The following is a 13143-nucleotide window of genomic DNA, read 5'->3' on the forward strand; positions in this document are numbered from 1 at the left end:
GTGTCACCTCACCAGTGTAGAATAGAGGGGAATAAACACTTGATCTGCTGGCAATACTGCTACTAATACAGCCCAATATGCCTTTGGCCTTCCTGGCAACAAGGACACACTGCTGACTCATATTCAGCTTATCGTCCACTGTAATCCCCAGGTCCTTTTCTGCAGAACTGCTGCTTAGCCAGTCGGTCCCCATCTTGTAGCGGTGCATGGGATTCTTCCTTCCTAAGTGCAGAACTCCTTGTTGAACCTCATCAGATTTCTTTTTACCCAGTCCTCCAATTTGTCTAGGTCGCTCTGGACCCTATCCCTACGCCCCAGCATATCTACCTCTCCCCCCAGTTTAGTGTCATCTGCGAACTTCCTGAGGGTGCAATTAATCCCATCATCCAGATCATTGATAAAGATGTTGAACAAAACTGGCCCCAGGACCAACCCCTGGAGCACTCCACTTTATACCAGCTGCCAACTAGACATTGAGCTGTTGACCACTACCCGTTGAGCCGGACAATCTAGCCAGCTTTCCATCCACCTTATAGTCCTTTCATCCAATCCATACTTTTTTAACTTGCTGGCAAGAATACTATGGGAGACAGTATCAAAAGCTTTGCTAAAGTCAAGATATATCACATCCACTGCTTTTCCCATGTCCACAGAGCCAGTTATCTCATCATAGAAAGCAATTAGTTTGGTCAGGCATGACTTGCCCTTGGTGAATCCATGTTGACTGTTCCTGATCACTTTCCTGTCCTCCAAGTTCTTCAAAATGGATTCCTTGAGGACCTGCTCCATGATTTTGCTGGGGACTGAAGTGAGGCTGACTGGTCTGCAGTTCCCAGGGTTCTCTTTTTCCCCCTTTTTTAAAGATTGGCACTATATTTGCCTTTTCCAATAGTCTGGAACCTCCCCCGATTGCCACGAATTTTCAAAGATAATAGCGAATGACTCTGGAATCACATCAGCCAGCTCCCTCAACACCCTTGGATGCATTAGATCTGAACCCACGGACTTGTGCATGTCCAGCTTTTCTAAATAGTCCTTAACTTGTTCTTTCACCACTGAGGGCTGCTCACCTGCTCCCCATGCTGTGTGGCCCAGTGCAGCAGTCTGGGAGCTGACCTTGTCTGTGAAGACCGAGGCAAAAAAAGCATTGAGTACTTCAGCTTTTTCCCACATCACCTGTCACTAGGTTGCCTCCCCTATTCAGTAAGGGTCCCACACTTCCCCTGACCTTCTTCTTGTTAACATACCTGTAGAAACCCTTCTTGTTACCCTTCACATCCCCTACTAGCTGCAACTCCAGTTGTGCCTTGGCCTTCCTGATTACATCCCTGCATGCTCTAGCAATATTTTTATACTTTTCCCTAGTCATCTGTCAAAGTTTCCACTTCTGGTAAGCTTCCTTTCTGAGTTTAAGCTCACCGAAGATTTCACTGTTAAGCCAAGCTGGTCGCCTGCCATATTTGCTTTTCTTTCTGCACTTTCTGCACTTTGGGATGGTGTGTTCCTGTAACCTCAATAAGGATTCTTTAAAATACAGCCAGCTCTCCTGGACTCCTTGCCACCTCATGTTATTCTCCCAGGGAGTCCTGCCCATCAGTTCCCTGAGGGAGTCAAAGTCTGCTTTTCCGAAGTCCAGGGGCCATATTTTGCTACTCTCCTTTCTTCCTTTTGTCAGGATCCTGAACTCAACCATCTCATGGCCACTGTTGCCTAGCTTGCCACCCACATCTACTTCCCCTACCTCGTATACTTCATGCTTCTGATCGGGTGGTCTATAGCACACGTCCACCACGCCATCACCCTTGTTGCTCTCACCTCTAAACTTAACCCAAAGACTCTCAACAGGCTTTTCTCCAGTTTCAAAATGGAGCTCTAATCAATCATACCGCTTTCTTACATACAATTCAACTCCTCCACCTTTCCTCCCGTACTTGTCCTTCCTGAACACTTTATACCCACCCATGACAGTGCTCCAGTCATGTGAACTGCCAATCACATCATAGTTCCTTGACTGTGCCAGGACTTCCAATTCTTCCTGCTTGTTTCCCAGGCTTCTTGTGTTTGTGTACATGCACCTAAGAAAACTAGCCGATTGCCCTACTTTCTCAGTATGAATCAGGAGGCTTCCAGTCTTGTACTCAGGGCCAGCTCTAGGATTTTGGCATCCTCTTTTGGATGATTGGTTCATCTGTCTAATTTATTTCCAATATTTGCAAATGATTGTAGTTTCTGAGCACCAGAATTCCCCTATAACACATTGTTTGTGAGCCCAGTGTTCTAATACCTGAAATAGGGAATCCCACCTGTGCTACCAGTTGTGCCCTTTCCCTAGTTTTCCCATCCAGGTTCATATCCTCCATCCAGAGCTATATTGGTCAATGACTGGACTGACCTGAATATGGAGACAGTATGGTGTAACTCCCATGACAGGATTCAGCTGTGAGCAATTTAGCCCTGGAAAGAAAAGAATACAACACTAACCACTAAGGAAAGCAGGTAACCACAGATGATTCATCCTGCTAAAAGCCCTGGTATCTGCTTTCAATGCTTTGTGGTGGGATGTGAGACATAAAACTGACTATATAGCAAATGCCCAAGTGAAGTATAATTTGTCTCTGATGCATCTAACTTTGCCAGCGTAAACTGAGATGTTGAGTAATGGATTTGGTTAATGTGACTGTCAAAATGCTAAATGACACCACAGTGTTAGCCTATAATTAAATTGTAATTGGAAAAGGGTTTAAATCAACTGTAGAAGAGGCTTAACAGTTAAAACCATGAGAAGAGTTATAATTTAATGGTATAAATTTATTTACTTATCTTGTGCTGCCTATTTGCATTGCTTGATTATAAAGTATTTCAGGGTGGAACTGATTTGTTGTTACTCAATTATAACTGCATTGTGTCATGTGATCTAATGACTGCTTGTCAGCAAACAAATCTCAACCTGTACTGCCAGCATTCTTGAGCTAAAATGGTTAGCAGATCAGCTCTAGTTATCCCAAATCCAGGTGACTTAAAACAACAACATTTAAATTGCAAGCAGAAAGTCAAAACGGAGGGGGAGAGGGATAGGTAATTTGAATTTTTGCATTATTGCACTTAAAAAAGATATATATATATTAGCAGAGAAATATGTACATACACTAATTATACAGATACATCATGTTTGTATAACAGCCAGTTCTGGTAGTGGACGAGATTATGTTTATCCTTATAGATGTACATGTACATTTTGGAGTCCCTTGTTTACAAGAATTTGCATGGACTTTTAAAAAGAGAATGTAACTTGCTCCCTGAGTAAATGGGATCATCAATCTTCCGTCCAATCCAGTACGGCAGGAGCAGTCTCTGTTATCTATTGTTTGAGTATAGCCTTTTTTGCCTTTACTAACATCAAGTGACATTCTAATTAATAAAAAGAAAAGGAGTACTTGTGGCACCTTAGAGACTAACCAATTTATTTGAGCATAAGCTTTCGTGAGCTACATCCGATGAAGTGAGCTGTAGCTCACGAAAGCTTATGCTCAAATAAATTGGTTAGTCTCTAAGGTACCGCAAGTACTCCTTTTCTTTTTGCGAATACAGACTAACACGGCTGTTACTCTGAAACCATTCTAATTAATGAATTTTACTCAAATACCTATCCATATACTTTGCTGCATGTTCAGATTTAATGAGTCAAATACATAACTCAGTTGAAGTTTTATTTAAGCAAGACAATCTAGCACTACTTAATGCAGCACTATACAGAATACAAAAAAGGAACCATACATACCAAATTTGAGACTGGAAAAAAAAAAAAAAGGCAGCCTGCTTGAGTTCACTTCTGACTAACTCCCTAAAACTCACCTTTTATCTACTGTTGAGAACAAAGAAAAATCCTTTCTTATGCTTGATCTTATTTTGAATCAATAAGTCAATGATATTTGTAACTAATTTATCACTGTTAGGACTATCTGTGATGAAAATTAGCTCTTAATGCATAGACATTAATTCATACATTAATGTTTTGCTAATACATTGATTATAGAACACAGCTGCTATTCCTTGTCTATTTTGTTAATTACTAAGGTTAACAATTACAGAGCATTTATGAGCATCTTTGTCAATTACACTGTTTTATCCATTACAACATACATGAATAATAACAGACATATCTTTATATACTATGTATATTCATGGAAAAGAAACAAAGAAAATGAACTATGGACTATGGATTTCTTTCATGGCATTTGGTACACATAATTGATAAGCTAAAGACATCAGTTCAACCATATACTATTTTATCAATTACAAAAAAAATTATAACCAAGTAATTATGACAGAAATCATGTTAGCCTATCAGGAATTATTCTAAAATCATCCTTCAATAGATTATTATTTTATTAATTACAAAAACCACCTGCTCTATATCAGTTACAAGTAATTCCTTTCTGGATGTCTGGACATTTCTCTAAGGGTCAAAACTTTAGAGTACAAAGGACACACAATCTGCAATTTAATAACATGGTAAAAGTCAGCTTATTGATGCCACAACATTAGGGTCAGCTAAAGTTCAGAATAAAACAGAGTGGATAATAAACTGCAGGCTTCCAGGACAAAAGCATTCATTAACATTAGAGTTTAGCCAGCACCTTTGTCGAACACAGAAAAGATTCTGAGATGTTTGGTCAAGAAAAATAATGAGTTTTAATATAAAAAGAATAACAAAAGATTAATATTTGCTGAGAATCTAAAACACACAATCTAAACAAGTTAGTTGTACTGGCATAATATGCAGGAAACAAAATACTGGACGACTTTGTCCAGTACATTTTTATTACAGGAATTGCCCAGAACGTCTGTAATGTCAGCAAAATTGCCATGTTAGATTTGGCACAACAGTTTGTTTGTTTTTGTGTTATATAGTTTTGGGGGATATAAATTTTTATTTAAAACAAAACAAAAACATTTGTCTCTGTGCATTACATAGAGCAGGTTTATACTCTTTCTGCATAACATTCTTTTTCAAATATTACTTTTGCATCTTTTTGCCATCTTCCATAATTAGTTGCTTTTCCCTTATTGCCCTGTAAAATATCCTGATCAAGATGTAGCTTATTGAATAATAGAGAAGAGTTTCATAATAGTTTTCCTTTTTTATATAAATGGTTCTGAATGGAATACATAGCTTGCACATTGTGTGTGTATATCTGTGTGAAAATATATTATATAGTCAAAAGATGAGAGCTTGATGTGAAAGTTTCAGTTTCAGATTCCTGTTTCCCATATTCCAAATACATCTCCCACCAATCTTGATTTAAAGAATAATTTCTCTTTGAGGAAAGAATTTCAACAATTTGACCTCTTAAATCTGTATTTTTCTGCGTAGCTTTTCTAATTTTTAATGCATGTCCAGTTGTATCAATTTTCCCTAAGATCAGTTTCAGAGCAATAAAACATATTAACCAAAAGATACAGGTACTGCAAACTTCTTCAGTTGGACCCATTGGGGAATCGTATTCTTAATCCAGTAACACTGATATTCTAATTGATAGGTCCAAAAGTTGTGCTTTAAATGGGGAAGTTTACTCCTGTTTCTCAAAATAACTGGAGACTTTAAACACAATTTTCCATTTATTCTTTATTCCATATACATTTAAGGAAATTTTTGTAAATTTTCATTTTGAAATTTTTGTAAATTTATACTTTAACAAAATAAAACAAATCAGAATGCAAACAAAACATTCTGATTAATCTGAACTGATTTTTTTCTATATTGTTGGTTTCCAAAAAGTTTTGAGATTTCAACTTTTCATCCTGTTTTGAGATGGAAAAACTTCAAAAGGTCAAATTCTTGTGGGGCAGAAAAACTGTTTTGCTGCTCAGCCCCACATAGTTTCACTTTTTCAACACTGAATTGGCTCACCATAATCTTTCGTTGTAATTGTTGTTCCTAATATTAAAGCAGAGTTTGATGACAACTGTATATTAACTCCAATTATTATTAACCTATTAACCTCTGAGTTCTTGAGTCTAGTCAGGCAGTCTCTTTTTCAAGAGAAAGATCTCCATAATAAATAGCACTCCCTGAAATATTATTTTACCTCTGTTCTCTTTAAAAGGCTAAAAGTTTGGCTTAAGATCACATTAGTTGATTCTGCTGCTGAATGTCAGAGTTTATCCTTAAAAACAATTCTAATAAATTTAAATTGTTAACATTTGAAATATCTTTAAAAGAGTAATTTATGTTGAGAGTCTGAGAAAGTATATAGTGAATAATAGAGCAAGTTATTGGTGGTAGAATTAAAGAAAGTGAATTCTTCTTTCACCTCCATATCTAAAGTGACATTAAGGGAAAGTTTATTGAAATCTTGGACTCACCAACTTAAGAAGGAATTAATCTCTTTCTTACTCTAATTTATGCACTCTTTATCCAAAGTCCTCACCAGGCTAAAATAAGTTTTTTTTCCCCCTTTTCTTTGCAGTGTTGTTGAAGCTGTGTTGGTCCCAGGATATTAGAGAGATAAGGTGTGTGAGGTAATCTCTTTTATTGGACTAGCTTTTACATAGCTTTCTTGAAAGCTTATCTCTTTCACCAACAGAAGTTGGTCTAACGAAAGACATTACCTCACCCACCTTGTCTCTCTGATTTTTTCACCACACGTTCAATACAGAACATTCATAGATCTGGTGGGAAAAGATACTGAAAACTTATTAAAAGTACTTTTAGAAGTAAAAAGATCTTGAAATCTTCAGCACTCCAAACAGCTGTATAGTTGGTCAATAATAGGGGTGTTTTTTACATAGAGGTATAGTCAAAATTTCTCCCTTAAAAAATCAGACTTATAGTAGAAAATTTGAAATTAATCTAGTTCTATCAACTAGTTCTGAGACTTCAACTTTAATATCCCTACATAAGTGCAGTTACTGAGCTTATAAACTATTTCCTAGGAGGGAAATAAACATAGAATCATAGAAATGTTAGGCTGGAAGGGATCCTGAAGTTATCAAGTCCAGCCCCCTGTGTTGTGACAGGACCAAGTAAACTTAGAGACCATCTCTGACAGGTGTTTGTCCAACCTGTTCTTAAAAAACTTCAGTGATGGGGATTCTGTAGTCTCCCTGGGATGCTATTCCAGATCTTAACTACCCTTACAGTTAGAATTTTTTCCCTAATATTTAACCTGAATCTCCCTTGCTGCAGATTAAGCCCATTATTTCTTGTCCTACCTTCAGTGGACCTGTGGAACAATTGTCCACTGTCCTCTTTTTATAACAGCCCTTAGCATATTGAAGATTGTGATCAGGTTCCTCCCTCAGTCTTCTTTTCTCAAGACTACATATGCCCCGTTTTTTAAACCTTTTTTTATAGGTCATGTTTTCTTTTATCATTTTTGTTCCTCTACAGTGGAGTCTCTTCAATTTATCTGCCTCTTTCCTGAAGTGTGGTTCTTAGAATGGGACACTATAATCCAGCTGATGTCTCACCAGTGCCGAGTACAGTGGGACAATTACCTCCCATGACTTACATATGAGACTCCTGTTAATACACCCCAAAATGATGTTAGCCTTTTTCACAGCTGCAATATTTCGTTGACTCATATTCAATTTATGGTCCACTGCAACCCCCACATCCTTTTCAGCAGTATGACCCTTTAGTCAGTTATTTCCTGTTTTGTAGCTGTGTATTTGATTTTTCCTTCCTATGGCAAGTACTTTGCTCTTGTCTTTTATTGAATTTCTTGTTGAATTCAGATCAATTCTCCAATTTGTGAAGGTTATTTTGCTTTCTAATTCTGTCCTCCAAAGTTCTAGAAACCCCACCCAGTTTGGTGTCTTCTGCAAATTTTATAAGCATACTCTGTCCTCCATTATCTCCATCATTAATTAAAACATTGAATAGTACTGGACCAAAGATTGACCCCCGTGGGACCTCACTATTTATGCCTTCCCAGTTTGACAGTGAACCACTGATAACTATTCTTTCAGTATTCTCTTTCAACCAGTTGTGCTCTCACCTTCTAGTTATTTCATCTAAACCACCATTCTCTAGTTTGCTTCTGAGAACATCATGTGGGACTCTGTCAAAAGCCTTACCAAAATCAAGATATGTCACAGTTCTGACTTAAGTCAAAAATAACATACATTCCCAAGGTTTTCCTATTTGTGGGTCATTATTAAAAATCAAAGTATAATGGAAATATGAAGAGGTTTAATGCACTGAAGTCCTGGGCTTTTAGTACTCTGGAGATTAACCATAGATGAGTCTATTTATGGCAATAATCATTTTCCTCCTTTTTAAAAGGCTTATCCTGGCAATTCTAGCTCAACGTCTCTAAATTATGTAACATTAGCCGGGAAGCTGGCCTACCTTCTGAATCATCCAAAGGGAGGGAGTTTCTTCCTTCCATGGTTTTATTCTTTAAATTTAATCCCTTCTTGCCTGCAGCCTGAGTTCCTTAGCAATTTTTCTTATAGAGCAGGAGAATTGTTAGAAACTCAGAAGCCTCTCCACTTCTGCCAGTCAGACCTTAAAATGAAAAGTGAACTCTGTCGTATAGTTTAATAGGAGCTTCCGAAGGGCTCCAGAAGTTGAAAGTAATTCATATCTCTTCTGAGTGAAGTCTTTACTAACTGGTGAAATATTTTGATTATTATCCCAGATAATAATGATCATTATATCTGATTAAATCTGACTAGTGAAGATGACACTAAGAAGAGTCAAGGAATCAGCCTGAAACCCCTTTTGAGAGGAGAATGCAAACAGCAGCAAGAAAATCACTGGTTCTCATCTGATTTATAATTGATGGATAAATGGATTCCAACAAGTGCTGACCAGTGCCCATCCCCAAGTGCTAGTCCTCATTTGATTTAGGCTAAACACATACACACACACATATATATATATATATATAGAGAGAGAGAGAGTAAAGATAAAAATTAAAACTTATCAACATTCTAAGTCGGCCCAACTATATAGCTCAAATCCTGGTCACATAAACAGAAAAGGGGTCAGGGTCTCAGAAGTTCTCTACCACATTGGTAACAGCATCCCATTATATGAGGAGTGAGTATATAAAACTCTGCTTCTGTCTCATGAGCAGAAACTGGGCCATGTCTTCTGCCACTGCTGCATTATGCTGCTTTAGTGGGGCACTTTGTACCCCCATCTTTCTTTAGAGTGGCCCTTAAAAGGAGTAACAACGAGCAGGAAGGGGATGCATTTGATATATTTGTGATGCTTCAATTACACTGAAGTAATGATTTCTACCTTGTGCCTCTCATTTTGCTTTGCGGTTGGCATGCAGCGTTACTGATTTGGAGGCAGTACACAGGGGCATAGTGGGGTTCTGTCACTATGTGGATAGTTATGAGATGTACAATTAAGTGTGCTCCAAAGCAATTTTTGGTGTTATTTAGACACTGCAGTCTAGACTCTAAATCAAGCTTAGTTTCTTCAAAGATTGGAACACATAAGAGTCAGAAGTTTGAGACACCTGTTTTCATCCACTGAAGTAAAAGTAAAATTGTGTGTGAAATATAATATGAGAATCATTGGCATCTCTGAGCTCGCAAAACAAGTCACATTTTGGAAGAAATTTCTCTTAAAACTCCATTGTTAAATATGAACATTCTTCTCATACTTTGCAGATATTTCTTATTACATGTAAATCTCTTTTTACCTTTTCCATGTCTTATTCATCTCTACCTGCAATAAAAGCTTTTGTAACTGCCATCAGAATGGGACAAGGAACAGAGCATGTCCATTGGCTGTAAAATGAATGGAAATATCCAATTTTAGGAAAAGAGGATTTTGACATTTGCAACTACTAGTAATGTTCACCAGTGTTGAATTTTTGTCACTAGATTGAGTTTCAGAATTGTTTTCTGCAAAACTTAAGTTGATTTTAAGATAACCTAAAAGTGGGGCTTAAATTCAGCTGGAGCTGTCCGGAGCGGAGCTCCAGTAAATATTTTCAATCCCCTTGGAGTGTTTATAGTATTTAGGGGGTGGGAAGGGTCTGAGAAATACTCTATAAGAATTTAAGCCCTGCCCCAAACAGTTGTATTTAAAAAAACAAACAAAAAAAATGGGACATAAGCTCTTAAATCACTTGGGTGTTTTTGAAAATCCCACATCAAAAGTCTACCATGATTGGTATATGTCTGTGTCAGATTATGAACTCTGTGGTATACTACATGTGGAAATACTGACACAGTGACTACACAAATCTGGACAAGGGTAGCCTGTTCCACTGCATTCCAGAAAACTGTCCTGTCTGGGAGAGGGGTTTGACAGCTCAGCGAATCACTGTCAGTGAGACCCATCAGGACTCTAATCTGGGGCCACTGATTTTGGATGATTCTCAACTACTGGCTCACCCACAAAGCACAATGGTTTCTTTACACAGGAGCCTGCATGGAGTTGGGAGGACAAGCATGACTGCAGTCAGAGTACATGGCATGGAGACAGAAGTTCCGTTCTGTGCAGGAGGCAGACTATTGTCATATGCAAGAAGGATTTGCAGGAGAGAGAGACCAGGAGGGACTCTCTGCCCAGCCTGGAATACAGATGAACCATGTCCCCACACAAGGAGAGAGATCATACTGGGTAGGACTTGTGGTGTTTTCAAAGCTCTGCAACTCTAATTACTTTAAGAATAAAAGTGTCTCTGGCTAAGAAATTCCTTTGCTAAGCCTGTGTTTCTTGCTTTCCTGTTGCATTGTTTCCAAAGGGGTTAAACTAGAAACCCAGAGGTCCCACAGCCTAAGTGGAATTCTGAGGGAGTATGTGTAAGTGACTGAGGAGCACTTGGAAGGTGTCACACTGGTTTTAGGATCAAGGCTGAATGAAAGCATCTCAAAGAAGGATGTCAGCCAAGAGGTCTGAGCCTGGGAGTGCGCCCTAAAGTCCCAGAGCTAGAAACAGTGACTAATCTCTACCCAGATCAAGGTCAATTGGAAGGATGTGGGATCCAGCAACAGACTGGTCACTTTACCGTGGGGTACTAGTCAGGTTGTAAAAATGATGACTAAGCTTCACTGTCAGCACAACTTTTAAAAAGAGTACATGCCCCCAACCTTAGCTTTTGCTGAATATCTGTGGAAAAATTATGCACAGTACTTTAAACATAAGGTAATGGCTAATGTTAACCAATAGTCCTTGATACACACAGTTGAATCCTGAAATAAGTACACAAAGGGTGAGATCCTCGTCCCTGCTCCAGCTCCTTGTATGTTATGTGAAAGATCCAGAGTGGCATAAAGGGGCCCTAAAAAGACAGTCTCTAGCTGAGGGAAGGTTTCCCCTGGTGCAGACATTGTGGAAAACAGCCATAAGCCTGACATCTGAGGACCTCTTTGCAAGCCTGAGGTAAGCAGCATGCTGGGGTTGGGGCTGGGTACAGGAGGAATGTGTTGCCGGTAGGGATGCAGCACTCAGTGCTGTGGAAATTCCAGGGAGTGCTGCAACACAGAGGGCAGCCCCACAATGCTGCTATATCATAGGCAAGCCACCAGGGCTGTCAAAGTTACACTGGGGCCTTCTCAGCTCCCAGAGCAACCCAGGACTGGGAGGGGGCAAAGGTTACTTAAATCCCCTTCTCCTGGGCATCAAGTTCTGTGCTGTATCTCTGAGAAACACAACACAAAATCTCATCCATGATAATTTGTACAGTGTGTAAGTTTGAATACAAATTCCAGTTTGCATTCTGATAGGCTACTACACAAAACTCTTCATTGTGAAACACTTAGGTTAGGAAAAGTAGGACTACCAAGAAAAGATTTCAGATGGAGACCAATTTAAAAGGCCAAGTGTGAAACATTCATGAATAGAAACCAAACAACACTACAAAGAAAATGCAAATGGCCAAAAACTTAACCTTCTGTGATATTTCACACCAAAAGGCCACCTACTTTTAGAGGAAAACAAGAATTTGTGCCCCATTCTATGATTATTTTAGGATGGAACCCTAACTATGGAGTCCCTACAGATAATATTGCATTTAATAAATAATATGAAAAGAAACTGTATTTTAAGGCATCTACATATGGATCTAGAGTTAAGGCTGAACATCTAACCTTCTCTTTCATAGTTTTGCTGAATTTTGAATGCATGATTCTCCAGCGTTAACATTGCATTAACTTTTAAAAATGGAATATAGTCTATATCTCATCATTTTAAAATTGAATATTTAAATATTAGTCTTTTTCAAGTAGCTGTATAGTTTAAAAGACTGAGATTTCATTTTAATTTAAGCATGTGCATGTCCTTTCTTATTTTTAAAAGAATACATGTTAAGTAATATGTATGCTATCTGTTGTGGTCTTTGATTAGATATAAGCATTCATCTATGATTCTATGATCCTTAGAGTATTCATGGGTACTTGTGCTGGTATGGAGGAGATTTGTCTTCTAATAAATAATCTGCCTGTCTTGAATTATGATGTCTATAAGTGGATATTTCTGTCCTGTCACATTCTTCTATTGTATTATCTCTTGTCAATATATTTCTGCTACTCCTGCTGTTGGTTTGGTAATTATTCAGGGCTTTACAAAATTTAGGTCTTTTTATTTTAACATCAATAAATCTGACTTCATAATAGATATGGAGCCAATAAACATTAAATGTTTAACAACCGTTATTATGTCAACAGCATATTAATCCTGAATGCAATTCATTACTAAATGGTTATTTGTTGTTCTGTAGCTACCTCCACCCCTTGAGGGAAGGAAATATATTGCTCACACCACTCTTTCCACACCCTCCAGCCCAGGTAGAGTGTCCATCTTAGCTAAAGTGAAACCATTCACTGTGTCCCAGTATTTTAAATGGAACTATTAGAGCTGGTTGAACTATTTTTGATTAAACTTCTGTTCATCAAAAAAACGTAATTTTATCTAAATCAAAATGTCACAGAACCATATCAGTTTCAATGACAATTTTGATAGGAAGGTTTCTTAGGCCCACAATGGACTCTGAGCTAGAAAGAGACTGGTGGTTAGAGTGCTGGCCCGAGAGATCCAGATTCAAGTTCCTGAACTGTCTGACCAGGGTGGTCTGGGATGAAAAACTACTCTGAATCAGGCTGAGCAGGGACTTGAATGTGGATTTCCCAGGTCAGTGCCCTGACCACTCAGTTATTCTGGGGTCACTT

General features: G+C 38.3%; 1 long non-coding RNA gene across 2 annotated transcripts in view; it reads left to right on the forward strand.

Annotated features, from left to right (window-relative positions):
• The window catches only part of LOC125633524 (uncharacterized), a 56233-nt gene extending 43692 nt beyond the window's left edge, over window positions 1–12541 (forward strand). The window contains exons 4-5 of one of the 2 annotated variants that reach the window (XR_012667486.1): window positions 10398–10597; window positions 11163–12541. This is a non-coding gene — a long non-coding RNA (uncharacterized LOC125633524). Of the gene's footprint in view, window positions 1–10397 lie in introns of both variants that reach the window. The other variant, XR_007355639.2, reaches the window with a different exon arrangement.
• The last annotated feature ends 602 nt before the right edge of the window (window positions 12542–13143 follow it).

The sequence above is a fragment of the Caretta caretta genome, chromosome 3, assembly GCF_965140235.1.
Source record: "Caretta caretta isolate rCarCar2 chromosome 3, rCarCar1.hap1, whole genome shotgun sequence".
Lineage (NCBI taxonomy): Eukaryota > Metazoa > Chordata > Testudines > Cheloniidae > Caretta > Caretta caretta.